Below are 18,295 nucleotides of genomic sequence, written 5' to 3'. Positions count from 1 at the left end.
ATTGAACAAATGAACAATTGAGCAATTGAACAATTGAAGAAATGAACAAATGAACAAATGAACAAATGAACAAATGAACAAATGAACAAATGAACAAATGAACAAATGAACAAATGAACAAATGAACAAATGAACAAATGAACAAATGAACAAATGAACAAATGAACAAATGAACAAATGAACAAATGAACAAATGAACAAATGAACAAATGAAATAATGAACAAATGATCAAATGAACAAATGAACAAATGAGCGAATGAACATATGAAGAAATGAACAAATGAACAAGTGAACGAATGAACAAATGAACAAATAAACAAATGAACAAATGAACAAATGGACAAATGAACAATTTTACAATTGAACAAATGAATAATTGTAAATTGTACAATTCAACAAATGAACAATTGTACAATTGAACAAATGAAAAATTGAACATTTCAACAAATGAACAAATGAACAAATGAACAAATGAACAAATGAACAAATGAATAATTGTAAATTGTACAATTGAACAAATGAACAATTGTACAATTTAACAAATGAACAATTGTACAATTGAACAATTGAACAAATGAACAAATGACCAAATGAACAAATGAACAAATGAACAAACGAACAAGTGGACAAATGAATGAATGGACAAATGGACAATTGAACAAATAAACAAATGAACAAGTGAACAAATGAACAAATGAACAAATGACCAAATGAACAAATGAGCGAATGAACGAATGAACAAATGAACAATTGTACAATTGAAGAAATGAAGAAATGAAGAATTGGACAAATGAACAAATGAACAAATGAACAAATGAACAAATGAACAAATGAACTATTGGACAAATGAACCAATGAACTATTGAACAACTGAACCAATGAACTATTGAACAACTGAACAAATTAACTATTGAACAAATGAACAAATGAACAAATGAACAAATGAACAAATGAACAAATGACCAAATGAACAAGTGAACAAATGAACAAGTGAAGAAATGAAGAAATGAAGAATTGGACAAAAGACCAAATGAACAAATGGACAAATGAAGAAATGAACAAATGAACAAATGAACAATTGAACAAATGAACAAATGAACAAATGAACAAATGAACAAATGATCAAATGAACAAATGAACAAATAAACTATTGAACAAATGAACCAATGAATTAATGAACAAATGAACAAATTAATTGTTGAACAAATGAACAAATGAACAAATGATGAAATGAATAAATGAACAAGTGAACAAATGAACAAATGAAGAAATGAACAAATGACCAAATGAACAAATGAACAAATGAAGAAATGAATAATTGGACAAAGGACCAAATGAACAAATGAACGAATGAACAAATGAACAAATGAACAAATGAACAAATGAACAAATGAACAAATGAACAAATGAACAAATGAACAAATGAACAAATGAACGAATGAACGAATGAACGAATGAACAAATGAACAAATGAACAAATGAACAAATGAACAAATGAACAAATGAACAGATGAACAGATGAACAGATGAACAAATGAACGAATGAACGAATGAACGAATGAACAAATGAACAAATGAACAAATGAACAGATGAACAGATGAACAAATGAACGCATGAACGAATGAACGAATGAACGAATGAACGAATGAACGAATGAACAAATGAACAAGTGAACAAACGAACAAATGAACAAATGATGAAATGAACATCTGAACAAATGAACAAATGAACCAATGAACCAATGAACAAATGAACAAATGAACAAATGAACAAATGAACAAATGAACAAATGAACAAATGAACAAATGAACAAATGAACAAATGAACAAAAGAACTATTGAACAAATGAACTATTGAACAAATGAACAAATGAACACGTGATCAAATGAACAAATGAACATCTGAACAAATGAACATCTGAACAAATGAACATCTGAACAAATGAACAAATGAACAAATGAACAAATGAACAAATGATGAAATGAACAAATGAACAAGTGAACAAATGAACAAATGAAGAAATGAACAAATGACCAAATGAACAAATGAAGAAATGAAGAAATGAAGAATTGGACAAAGGACCAAATGAACGAATGAACAAATGAACAAATGAACAAATGAACAAATGAACAAATCAACAAATGAACAAATGAACAAATGAACATCTGAACAAATGAACAAATGAACAAATGAACAAATGAACAAATGAACAAATGAACAAATGAACAAATGAACAAATGAACAAATGAACAAATGAACAAATGAACAAATGAACTATTGAACAAATGAACCAATGAACTATTGAACAACTGAACCAATGAACTATTGAACAACTGAACAAATTAACTATTGAACAAATGAACAAATGAACAAATGAACAAATGAACAAATGAACAAATGAACAAATGAACAAATGAACAAATGAACAAATGAACAAATGAACAAATGAACAAATGAACAAATGAACAAATGAACAAATGAACAAATGAACAAATGAACAAATGAACAAATGAACAAATGAACAAATGAACAAATGAACAAATGAACAAATGAACAAATGAACAAATGAACAAATGAACAAATGAACAAATGAACAAATGAACAAATGAACAAATGAACAAATGAACAAATGAACAAATGAACAAATGAACAAATGAACACATGAACAAATGAACAAATGAACAAATGAACAAATGAACAAATGAACAAATGAACAAATGATGAAATGAACAAATGACCAAATGAACGAGTGAACAAATGAAGAAATGAAGAATTGGACAAAGGACCAAATCAACAAATGAGCTATTGATCATATGAACAAATGAACAAATGAACAAATGAACAAATGAACAAATGAACAAATGAACAAATGAACAAATGAACAAATGAACAAATGAACTATTGAACAAATGAACAAATGAAATATTGAACAACTGAACAAATTAACAATTGAACTAATGAGCAAATAAACAAATAAACAAATGAACAATAGAACAAATGAACATATGAACAAATAAAACGAATGAACGAATGAACAAATGAACAAATGAACAAATGAACAAATGAACAAATGAACAAATGAACAAATGAACAAGTGAACAAATGAACAAATGAACAAATGAACAAATGAACAAATGAACAAATGAACAAATGAACTATTGAACAAATGAACAAATTAACAATTGAACAAATGAACAAATGAACAAATGAACATCTGAACAAATGAACAAATGAACAAATGATGAAATGAACAAATGACCAAATGAAGAAATGAAGAATTGGACAAAGGACCAAATAAACAAATGAGCTATTGATCATATGAACAAATGAACAAATGAACAAATAACAATTGTACAATTGAACAAATGAAGAAATGAAGAATTGGGAAAAAGAACAAATGAACAAATGAACAAGTGAACAAATGAACAAATGAACAAATGAACAAATGAACAAATGAACAAATGAACGAATGAACGAATGAACGAATGAACGAATGAACGAATGAACGAATGAACAAATGAACAAATGAACAAATGAACAAATGAACAAATGAACAAATGAACAGATGAACAGATGAACAGATGAACGAATGAACGAATGAACAAATGAACAAATGAACTATTGAACAAATGAACAAATGAACAAATGAACAAATGAACAAATGAACAAATGAACAAATGAACAAATGAACAAATGAACAAATGAACAAATGAACAAATGAACAAATGAACAAATGAACAAATGAACTAATGAACTAATGAACAAATGATCAAATGAACAAATGAACAAATGAACAAGTGGACAAATGAACAAATGGACAAATGAACAAATGAACAAATGAACAAATGAACAAATGAACAAATGAACAAATGAACAAATGAACAAATGAACAAATGAACAAATGAACAAATGAACAAATGAACAAATGAAATAATGAACAAATGATCAAATGAACAAATGAACAAATGAGCGAATGAACATATGAAGAAATGAACAAATGAATAATTGTAAATTGTACAATTGAACAAATGAACAATTGTACAATTTAACAAATGAACAATTGTACAATTGAACAATTGAACGAATGAACAAATGAACAAATAAACAAATGAACAAATGAACAAATGGACAAATGAACAATTTTACAATTGAACAAATGAATAATTGTAAATTGTACAATTCAACAAATGAACAATTGTACAATTGAACAAATGAAAAATTGAACAATTGAACAAATGAACAAATGAACAAATGAACAAATGAACAAATGAACAAATGAATAATTGTAAATTGTACAATTGAACAAATGAACAATTGTACAATTTAACAAATGAACAATTGTACAATTGAACAATTGAACAAATGAACAAATGAACAAATGAACAAATGAACAAGTGGACAAATGAACGAATGGACAAATGGACAATTGAACAAATAAACAAATGAACAAGTGAACAAATGAACAAATGAACAAATGACCAAATGAACAAATGAGCGAATGAACGAATGAACAAATGAACAATTGTACAATTGAAGAAATGAAGAAATGAAGAATTGGACAAATGAACAAATGAACAAATGAACAAATGAACAAATGAACAAATGAACAAATGAACAAATGAACAAATGAACTATTGAACAAATGAACAAATGAACAAATGAACAAATGAACAAATGAACAAATGAACAAATGAACAAGTGGACAAGTGAACAAGTGGACAAGTGAACGAATGGACAAATGAACAATTGAACAAATGAACAAATGAACTATTGAACAAATGAACTATTGAACAAATGAACCAATGAACTATTGAACAACTGAACCAATGAACTATTGAACAACTGAACAAATTAACTATTGAACAAATGAACAAATGAACAAATGAACAAATGAACAAATGAACAAATGAACAAATGAACAAATGAACAAATGAACAAATGAACAAATGAACAAATGAACAAATGAACAAATGAACAAATGAACAAATGAACAAATGAACAAATGAACAAATGAACAAATGAACAAATGAACAAATGAACAAATGAACAAATGAACAAATGAACAAATGAACAAATGAACAAATGAACAAATGAACAAATGAACAAATGAACAAATGAACAAATGAACAAATGAACAAATGAACAAATGAACAAATGAACAAATGAACAAATGAACAAATGAACAAATGAACAAATGAACAAATGAACAAATGAACAAATGAACAAATGAACAAATGAACAAATGAACAAATGAACAAATGAACAAATGAACAAATGAACAAATGAACAAATGAACAAATGAACAAATGAACAAATGAACAAATGAACAAATGAACAAATGAACAAATGAACAAATGAACAAATGAACAAATGAACAAATGAACAAATGAACAAATGAACAAATGAACAAATGAACAAATGAACAAATGAACAAATGAACAAATGAACAAATGATGAAATGAACAAATGACCAAATGAACGAGTGAACAAATGAACAAATGAAGAAATGAAGAATTGGACAAAGGACCAAATAAACAAATGAGCTATTGATCATATGAACAAATGAACAAATGAACAAATGAACTATTGAACAAATGAACAAATGAACAAATGAACAAATGAACAAATGAACAAATGAACAAATGAACAAATGAACAAATGAACAAATGAACAAATGAACGAATGAACTATTGAACAAATGAACTATTGAACAAATGAACCAATGAACTATTGAACAACTGAACCAATGAACTATTGAACAACTGAACAAATTAACTATTGAACAAATGAACAAATGAACAAATGAACAAATGAACAAATGAACAAATGAACAAATGAACAAATGAACAAATGAACAAATGAACAAATGAACAAATGAACAAATGAACAAATGAACAAATGAACAAATGAACAAATGAACAAATGAACAAATGAACAAATGAACAAATGAACAAATGAACAAATGAACAAATGAACAAATGAACAAATGAACAAATGAACAAATGAACAAATGAACAAATGAACAAATGAACAAATGAACAAATGAACAAATGAACAAATGAACAAATGAACAAATGAACAAATGAACAAATGAACAAATGAACAAATGAACAAATGAACAAATGAACAAATGAACAAATGAACAAATGAACAAATGAACAAATGAACAAATGAACAAATGAACAAATGAACAAATGAACAAATGAACAAATGAACAAATGAACAAATGAACTAATGAACACATGATCTAATGAACTAATGAACAAATGATCAAATGAACAAATGAACAAATGAACAAGTGGACAAATGAACAAATGGACAAATGAACAAATGAACAAATGAACAAATGAACAAATGAACAAATGAACAAATGAACAAATGAACAAATGAACAAATGAACAAATGAACAAATGAAATAATGAACAAATGATCAAATGAACAAATGAACAAATGAGCGAATGAACATATGAAGAAATGAACAAATGAACATGTGAACGAATGAACAAATGAACAAATAAACAAATGAACAAATGAACAAATGGACAAATGAACAATTTTACAATTGAACAAATGAATAATTGTAAATTGTACAATTGAACAAATGAATAATTGTAAATTGTACAATTCAACAAATGAACAATTGTACAATTGAACAAATGAAAAATTGAACAATTGAACAAATGAACAAATGAACAAATGAACAAATGAACAAATGAACAAATGAACAAATGAACAAATGAATAATTGTAAATTGTACAATTGAACAAATGAACAATTGTACAATTTAACAAATGAACAATTGTACAATTGAACAATTGAACAAATGAACAAATGAACAAATGAACAAATGAACAAATGAACAAATGAACAAGTGGACAAATGAACGAATGGACAAATGGACAATTGAACAAATAAACAAATGAACAAGTGAACAAATGAACAAATGAACAAATGACCAAATGAACAAATGAGCGAATGAACGAATGAACAAATGAACAATTGTACAATTCAAGAAATGAAGAAATGAAGAATTGGACAAATGAACAAATGAACAAATGAACAAATGAACAAATGAACAAATGAACAAATGAACAAATGAACAAATGAACAAATGAACAAATGAACAAATGAACTATTGAACAAATGAACAAATGAACTATTGAACAACTGAACAAATTAACAATTGAACTAATGAACAAATGAACAAATGAACAAATGAACAAATGAACAAATGAAAAAATGAACAAATGAACATCTCAACAAATGAACAATTGTACAATTGAACAAATGAACAATTGAACAATTGAACAATTGAACAAATGAACAAATGAACAAATGAACAAATGAACAAATGAACAAATGAACAAATGAACAAGTGGACAAGTGAACAAGTGAACGAATGGACAAATGAACAATTGAACAAATGAACAAATGAACAAGTGAACAAATGAACAAATGAACAAATGAACAAATGACCAAATGAACAAATGAGCGAATGAACGAATGAACAAATGAACAATTGTACAATTGAAGAAATGAAGAAATGAAGAATTGGACAAAAGAACAAATGAACAAATGAACAAATGAACAAATGAACAATTGTACAATTGAAGAAATGAAGAAATGAAGAATTGGACAAAAGAACAAATGAACAAATGAACAAATGAACAAATGAACAAATGAACAAATGAACAAATGAACAAATGAACAAATGAACAAATGAACAAATGAACAAATGAACAAATGAACAAATGAACAAATGAACAAATGAACAAATGAACAAATGAACAAATAAACAAATGAACAAATGAACAAATGATGAAATGAACAAATGAACAAGTGAACAAATGAACAAATGAAGAAATGAACAAATGATGAAATGAACAAATGACCAAATGAACAAATGAACAAATGAAGAAATGAAGAATTAGACAAAGGACCAAATGAACAAATGAACAAATGAACAAATGAACAAATGAACATCTAAACAAATGAACAAATGAACAAATGAACAAATGAACAAATGAACAAATGAACAAATGAACAAATGAACAAATGAACAAATGAACAAATGAACAAATGAACAAATGAACTATTCAACAAATGAACAAATTAACTATTGAACAAATGAACAAATGAACAAATGAACATCTGAACAAATGAACATCTGAACATCTGAACAAATGAACAAATGAACAAATGATGAAATGAACAAATGACCAAATGAACAAGTGAACAAATGAACAAATGAACAAGTGAACAAATGAACAAATGAACAAATGAAGAAATGAAGAATTGGACAAAGGACCAAATAAACAAATGAGCTATTGATCATATGAACAAATGAACAAATGAACAAATGAACAAATGAACTATTGAACAAATGAACTATTGAACAAATGAACTATTGAACAAATGAACAAATGAACTATTGAACAACTGAACAAATTAACAATTGAACTAATGAACAAGTGAACAAATGAACAAATGAACAAATGAACAAATGAACATCTGAACAAATGAACAGATGAACAAATGAACGAATGAACGAATGAACAAATGAACAAATGAACAAATAACAATTGTACAATTGAACAAATGAAGAAATGAAGAATTGGGCAAAAGAACAAATGAACAAATGAACAAGTGAACAAGTGAACAAATGAACAAATGAACAAATGAACAAATGAACAAATGAACAAATGAACGAATGAACGAATGAACGAATGAACAAATGAACAAATGAACAAATGAACAAATGAACAAATGAACAAATGAACAGATGAACAGATGAACAGATGAACGAATGAACGAATGAACGAATGAACAAATGAACAAATGAACTATTGAACAAATGAACAAATGAACAAATGAACAAATGAACAAATGAACAAATGAACAAATGAACTAATGAACTAATGAACTAATGAACAAATGATCAAATGAACAAATGAACAAATGAACAAGTGGACGAATGAACAAATGGACAAATGAACAAATGAACAAATGAACAAATGAACAAATGAACAAATGAACAAATGAACAAATGAACAAATGAACAAATGAACAAATGAACAAATGAACAAATGAACAAATGAACAAATGAACAAATGAACAAATGAACAAATGAACAAATGAACAAATGAAATAATGAACAAATGATCAAATGAACAAATGAACAAATGAGCGAATGAACATATGAAGAAATGAACAAATGAACAAGTGAACGAATGAACAAATGAACAAATAAACAAATGAACAAATGAACAAATGGACAAATGAACAATTTTACAATTGAACAAATGAATAATTGTAAATTGTACAATTCAACAAATGAACAATTGTACAATTGAACAAATGAAAAATTGAACAATTCAACAAATGAACAAATGAACAAATGAACAAATGAACAAATGAACAAATGAATAATTGTAAATTGTACAATTGAACAAATGAACAATTGTACAATTTAACAAATGAACAATTGTACAATTGAACAATTGAACAAATGAACAAATGACCAAATGAACAAATGAACAAATGAACAAACGAACAAGTGGACAAATGAATGAATGGACAAATGGACAATTGAACAAATAAACAAATGAACAAGTGAACAAATGAACAAATGAACAAATGACCAAATGAACAAATGAGCGAATGAACGAATGAACAAATGAACAATTGTACAATTGAAGAAATGAAGAAATGAAGAATTGGACAAATGAACAAATGAACAAATGAACAAATGAACAAATGAACAAATGAACTATTGGACAAATGAACCAATGAACTATTGAACAACTGAACCAATGAACTATTGAACAACTGAACAAATTAACTATTGAACAAATGAACAAATGAACAAATGAACAAATGAACAAATGAACAAATGACCAAATGAACAAGTGAACAAATGAACAAGTGAAGAAATGAAGAAATGAAGAATTGGACAAAAGACCAAATGAACAAATGGACAAATGAAGAAATGAACAAATGAACAAATGAACAATTGAACAAATGAACAAATGAACAAATGAACAAATGAACAAATGATCAAATGAACAAATGAACAAATAAACTATTGAACAAATGAACCAATGAATTAATGAACAAATGAACAAATTAATTGTTGAACAAATGAACAAATGAACAAATGATGAAATGAATAAATGAACAAGTGAACAAATGAACAAATGAAGAAATGAACAAATGACCAAATGAACAAATGAACAAATGAAGAAATGAATAATTGGACAAAGGACCAAATGAACAAATGAACAAATGAACAAATGAACGAATGAACAAATGAACAAATGAACAAATGAACAAATGAACAAATGAACAAATGAACAAATGAACAAATGAACAAATGAACGAATGAACGAATGAACGAATGAACAAATGAACAAATGAACAAATGAACAAATGAACAAATGAACAAATGAACAAATGAACAAATGAACAAATGAACAGATGAACAGATGAACAGATGAACAAATGAACGAATGAACGAATGAACGAATGAACAAATGAACAAATGAACAAATGAACAGATGAACAGATGAACAAATGAACGCATGAACGAATGAACGAATGAACGAATGAACGAATGAACGAATGAACAAATGAACAAGTGAACAAACGAACAAATGAACAAATGATGAAATGAACATCTGAACAAATGAACAAATGAACCAATGAACCAATGAACAAATGAACAAATGAACAAATGAACAAATGAACAAATGAACAAATGAACAAATGAACAAATGAACAAATGAACAAATGAACAAAAGAACTATTGAACAAATGAACTATTGAACAAATGAACAAATGAACACGTGATCAAATGAACAAATGAACATCTGAACAAATGAACATCTGAACAAATGAACATCTGAACAAATGAACAAATGAACAAATGAACAAATGATGAAATGAACAAATGAACAAGTGAACAAATGAACAAATGAAGAAATGAACAAATGACCAAATGAACAAATGAAGAAATGAAGAAATGAAGAATTGGACAAAGGACCAAATGAACAAATGAACAAATGAACAAATGAACAAATGAACAAATGAACAAATGAACAAATGAACAAATGAACATCTGAACAAATGAACAAATGAACAAATGAACAAATGAACAAATGAACAAATGAACAAATGAACAAATGAACAAATGAACAAATGAACAAATGAACAAATGAACTATTGAACAAATGAACCAATGAACTATTGAACAACTGAACCAATGAACTATTGAACAACTGAACAAATTAACTATTGAACAAATGAACAAATGAACAAATGAACAAATGAACAAATGAACAAATGAACAAATGAACAAATGAACAAATGAACAAATGAACAAATGAACAAATGAACAAATGAACAAATGAACAAATGAACAAATGAACAAATGAACAAATGAACAAATGAACAAATGAACAAATGAACAAATGAACAAATGAACAAATGAACAAATGAACAAATGAACAAATGAACAAATGAACAAATGAACAAATGAACAAATGAACAAATGAACAAATGAACAAATGAACAAATGAACAAATGAACAAATGAACAAATGAACAAATGAACAAATGAACAAATGAACAAATGAACAAATGAACACATGATCAAATGAACAAATGAACAAATGAACAAATGAACAAATGAACAAATGAACAAATGATGAAATGAACAAATGACCAAATGAACGAGTGAACAAATGAAGAAATGAAGAATTGGACAAAGGACCAAATCAACAAATGAGCTATTGATCATATGAACAAATGAACAAATGAACAAATGAACAAATGAACAAATGAACAAATGAACAAATGAACAAATGAACAAATGAACAAATGAACAAATGAACAAATGAACTATTGAACAAATGAACAAATGAACTATTGAACAACTGAACAAATTAACAATTGAACTAATGAGCAAATAAACAAATAAACAAATGAACAATAGAACAAATGAACATATGAACAAATAAAACGAATGAACGAATGAACAAATGAACAAATGAACAAATGAACAAATGAACAAATGAACAAATGAACAAGTGAACAAATGAACAAATGAACAAATGAACAAATGAACAAATGAACAAATGAACAAATGAACTATTGAACAAATGAACAAATTAACAATTGAACAAATGAACAAATGAACAAATGAACATCTGAACAAATGAACAAATGAACAAATGATGAAATGAACAAATGACCAAATGAAGAAATGAAGAATTGGACAAAGGACCAAATAAACAAATGAGCTATTGATCATATGAACAAATGAACAAATGAACAAATAACAATTGTACAATTGAACAAATGAAGAAATGAAGAATTGGGAAAAAGAACAAATGAACAAATGAACAAGTGAACAAATGAACAAATGAACAAATGAACAAATGAACAAATGAACAAATGAACAAATGAACAAATGAACGAATGAACGAATGAACGAATGAACAAATGAACAAATGAACAAATGAACAAATGAACAAATGAACAAATGAACAGATGAACAGATGAACAGATGAACGAATGAACGAATGAACAAATGAACAAATGAACAAATGAACAAATGAACAAATGAACAAATGAACAAATGAACAAATGAACAAATGAACAAATGAACAAATGAACAAATGAACAAATGAACAAATGAACAAATGAACAAATGAACAAATGAACAAATGAACAAATGAACAAATGAACAAATGAACAAATGAACAAATGAACAAATGAACTAATGAACTAATGAACAAATGATCAAATGAACAAATGAACAAATGAACAAGTGGACAAATGAACAAATGGACAAATGAACAAATGAACAAATGAACAAATGAACAAATGAACAAATGAACAAATGAACAAATGAACAAATGAACAAATGAACAAATGAACAAATGAACAAATGAAATAATGAACAAATGATCAAATGAACAAATGAACAAATGAGCGAATGAACATATGAAGAAATGAACAAATGAATAATTGTAAATTGTACAATTGAACAAATGAACAATTGTACAATTTAACAAATGAACAATTGTACAATTGAACAATTGAACGAATGAACAAATGAACAAATAAACAAATGAACAAATGAACAAATGGACAAATGAACAATTTTACAATTGAACAAATGAATAATTGTAAATTGTACAATTCAACAAATGAACAATTGTACAATTGAACAAATGAAAAATTGAACAATTGAACAAATGAACAAATGAACAAATGAACAAATGAATAATTGTAAATTGTACAATTGAACAAATGAACAATTGTACAATTTAACAAATGAACAATTGTACAATTGAACAATTGAACAAATGAACAAATGAACAAATGAACAAATGAACAAGTGGACAAATGAACGAATGGACAAATGGACAATTGAACAAATAAACAAATGAACAAGTGAACAAATGAACAAATGAACAAATGACCAAATGAACAAATGAGCGAATGAACGAATGAACAAATGAACAATTGTACAATTGAAGAAATGAAGAAATGAAGAATTGGACAAATGAACAAATGAACAAATGAACAAATGAACAAATGAACAAATGAACAAATGAACTATTGAACAAATGAACAAATGAACAAATGAACAAATGAACAAATGAACAAATGAACAAGTGGACAAGTGAACAAGTGGACAAGTGAACGAATGGACAAATGAACAATTGAACAAATGAACAAATGAACAAGTGAACAAATGAACAAATGAACAAATGAACAAATGACCAAATGAACAAATGAGCGAATGAACGAATGAACAAATGAACAATTGTACAATTGAACAAATGAAGAAATGAAGAATTGGGCAAAAGAACAAATGAACAAATGAACAAGTGAACAAATGAACAAATGAACAAATGAACAAATGAACAAATGAACAAATGAACAAATGAACGAATGAACAAATGAACAAATGAACAAATGAACAAATGAACAAATGAAAAAATGAACAAATGAACATCTCAACAAATGAACAATTGTACAATTGAACAAATGAACAATTGAACAATTGAACAAATGAACAAATGAACAAATGAACAAATGAACAAATGAACAAATGAACAAATGAACAAATGAACAAATGAACAAATGAACAAATGAACAAATGAACAAATGAACAAGTGGACAAGTGAACAAGTGGACAAGTGAACGAATGGACAAATGAACAATTGAACAAATGAACAAATGAACAAGTGAACAAATGAACAAATGAACAAATGAACAAATGACCAAATGAACAAATGAGCGAATGAACGAATGAACAAATGAACAATTGTACAATTGAACAAATGAAGAAATGAAGAATTGGGCAAAAGAACAAATGAACAAATGAACAAGTGAACAAATGAACAAATGAACAAATGAACAAATGAACAAATGAACAAATGAACGAATGAACGAATGAACGAATGAACAAATGAACAAATGAACAAATCAACAAATGAACAAATGAACAGATGAACAGATGAACAGATGAACAAATGAACGAATGAACGAATGAACAAATGAACAAATGAACTATTGAACAAATAAACAAATGAACAAATGAACTATTGAACAACTGAACAAATTAACAATTGAACTAATGAACAAATGAACAAATGAACAAATGAACAAATGAACAAATGAACATCTGAACAAATGAACAGATGAACAAATGAACGAATGAACGAATGAACAAATGAACAAATGAACAAATAACAATTGTACAATTGAACAAATGAAGAAATGAAGAATTGGGCAAAAGAACAAATGAACAAATGAACAAGTGAACAAATGAACAAATGAACAAATGAACAAATGAACAAATGAACAAATGAACAAATGAACAAATGAACGAATGAACGAATGAACGAATGAACAAATGAACAAATGAACAAATCAACAAATGAACAAATGAACAAATGAACAGATGAACAGATGAACAGATGAACAAATGAACGAATGAACGAATGAACAAATGAACAAATGAACTATTGAACAAATGAACAAATGAACAAATGAACAAATGAACAAATGAACAAATGAACAAATGAACAAATGAACTAATGAACTAATGAACAAATGATCAAATGAACAAATGAACAAATGAACAAGTGGACAAATGAACAAATGGACAAATGAACAAATGAACAAATGAACAAATGAACAAATGAACAAATGAACAAATGAACAAATGAACAAATGAACAAATGAACAAATGAACAAATGAACAAATGAACAAATGAACAAATGAACAAATGAACAAATGAACAAATGAACAAATGAACAAATGAACAAATGAACAAATGAAATAATGAACAAATGAACAAATGAACAAATGAACAAATGAACAAATGAACAAATGAACAAATGAACAAATGAACAAATGAACAAATGAACAAATGAACAAATGAACAAATGAAATAATGAACAAATGATCAAATGAACAAATGAACAAATGAGCGAATGAACATATGAAGAAATGAACAAATGAACAAGTGAACGAATGAACAAATGAACAAATAAACAAATGAACAAATGAACAAATGGACAAATGAACAATTTTACAATTGAACAAATGAATAATTGTAAATTGTACAATTCAACAAATGAACAATTGTACAATTGAACAAATGAAAAATTGAACAATTGAACAAATGAACAAATGAACAAATGAACAAATGAACAAATGAACAAATGAACAAATGAACTATTGAACAAATGAACAAATGAACAAATGAACTATTGAACAACTGAACAAATTAACAATTGAACTAATGAACAAATGAACAAATGAACAAATGAACAAATGAACAAATGAACATCTGAACAAATGAACAGATGAACAAATGAACGAATGAACGAATGAACGAATGAACGAATGAACAAATGAACAAATGAACAAATAACAATTGTACAATTGAACAAATGAAGAAATGAAGAATTGGGCAAAAGAACAAATGAACAAATGAACAAGTGAACAAATGAACAAATGAACAAATGAACAAATGAACAAATGAACAAATGAACAAATGAACAAATGAACGAATGAACGAATGAACGAATGAACAAATGAACAAATGAACAAATCAACAAATGAACAAATGAACAGATGAACAGATGAACAGATGAACAAATGAACGAATGAACGAATGAACAAATGAACAAATGAACTATTGAACAAATGAACAAATGAACAAATGAACAAATGAACAAATGAACAAATGAACAAATTAACAAATGAACAAATGAACTAATGAACTAATGAACAAATGATCAAATGAACAAATGAACAAATGAACAAGTGGACAAATGAACAAATGGACAAATGAACAAATGAACAAATGAACAAATGAACAAATGAACAAATGAACAAATGAACAAATGAACAAATGAACAAATGAACAAATGAACAAATGAAATAATGAACAAATGAACAAATGAACAAATGAATAATTGTGAATTGTACAATTGAACAAATGAACAATTGTACAATTTAACAAATGAACAATTGTACAATTGAACAATTGAACAAATGAACAAATGAACAAATGAACAAATGAACAAGTGGACAAATGAACGAATGGACAAATGGACAATTGAACAAATAAACAAATGAACAAGTGAACAAATGAACAAATGAACAAATGACCAAATGAACAAATGAGCGAATGAACGAATGAACAAATGAACAATTGTACAATTGAAGAAATGAAGAAATGAAGAATTGGACAAATGAACAAATGAACAAATGAACAAATGAACAAATGAACAAATGAACAAATGAACAAATGAACAAATGAACAAATGAACAAATGAACAAATGAACAAATGAACAAATGAACTATTGGACAAATGAACCAATGAACTATTGAACAACTGAACCAATGAACTATTGAACAAATGAACAAATGAACAAATGAACAAATGAACAAATGAACAAATGAACAAATGAACAAATGAACAAATGAACAAATGAACAAGTGGACAAGTGAACAAGTGGACAAGTGAACGAATGGACAAATGAACAATTGAACAAATGAACAAATGAACAAGTGAACAAATGAACAAATGAAGAAAAGGAACAAGTGGACAAGTGAACAAATGAACAAATGAACAAATGAACAAATGAACTATTGAACAAATGAACAAATGAACTATTGAACAACTGAACAAATGAACTATTGAACAACTGAACAAATTAACAATTGAACTAATGAACAAATGAACAAATGAACAAATGAACAAATGAACAAATGAAAAAATGAACAAATGAACATCTCAACAAATGAACAATTGTACAATTGAACAAATGAACAATTGAACAATTGAACAAATGAACAAATGAACAAATGAACAAATGAACAAATGAACAAATGAACAAATGAACAAAAGAACAAATGAACAAATGAACAAATGAACAAATGAACAAGTGGACAAGTGAACAAGTGGACAAGTGAACGAATGGACAAATGAACAATTGAACAAATGAACAAATGAACAAGTGAACAAATGAACAAATGAACAAATGAACAAATGACCAAATGAACAAATGAGCGAATGAACGAATGAACAAATGAACAATTGTACAATTGAAGAAATGAAGAAATGAAGAATTGGACAAAAGAACAAATGAACAAATGAACAAATGAACAAATGAACAAATGAACAAATGAACAAATGAACATCTGCACAAATGGACAAATGAACAAATGAACAAATGAAAAAATGAACATCTGAACAAATGAACAAATGCACAAATGAACAAATGAACAAATGAACAAACGATCAAATGGACAAATGAACAAATGAACAAATGAACAAAAAGACAAATGAACAAATGAACATATAAACAAATAAAACGAATGAACGAATGAACAAATGAACAAATGAACAAATGAAATCTGAACAAATGAACATCTGAACAAATGAACAAATGAATAAATGAACAAATGAACAAATTAATTGTTGAACAAATGAAGAAATGAACAAATGAACAAATTAATTGTTGAACAAATGAACAAATGAACAAATGAACAAATGAACAAATGAACAAATGAACAAATGAACAAATGAACAGATGAACAGATGAACGAATGAACGAATGAACAAATGACCAAATGAACAAATGAACGAATGAACGAATGAACGAATGAACGAATGAACGAATGAACGAATGAACAATTGAACAAATGAACAAATGAACAAATGAACTATTGAACAAATGAACAAATGAACAAATGAACA

This window comes from Megalopta genalis, unplaced genomic scaffold (assembly GCF_051020955.1).
Source record: "Megalopta genalis isolate 19385.01 unplaced genomic scaffold, iyMegGena1_principal scaffold0042, whole genome shotgun sequence".
Lineage (NCBI taxonomy): Eukaryota > Metazoa > Arthropoda > Insecta > Hymenoptera > Halictidae > Megalopta > Megalopta genalis.
This window is presented reverse-complemented; position numbering follows the sequence as displayed.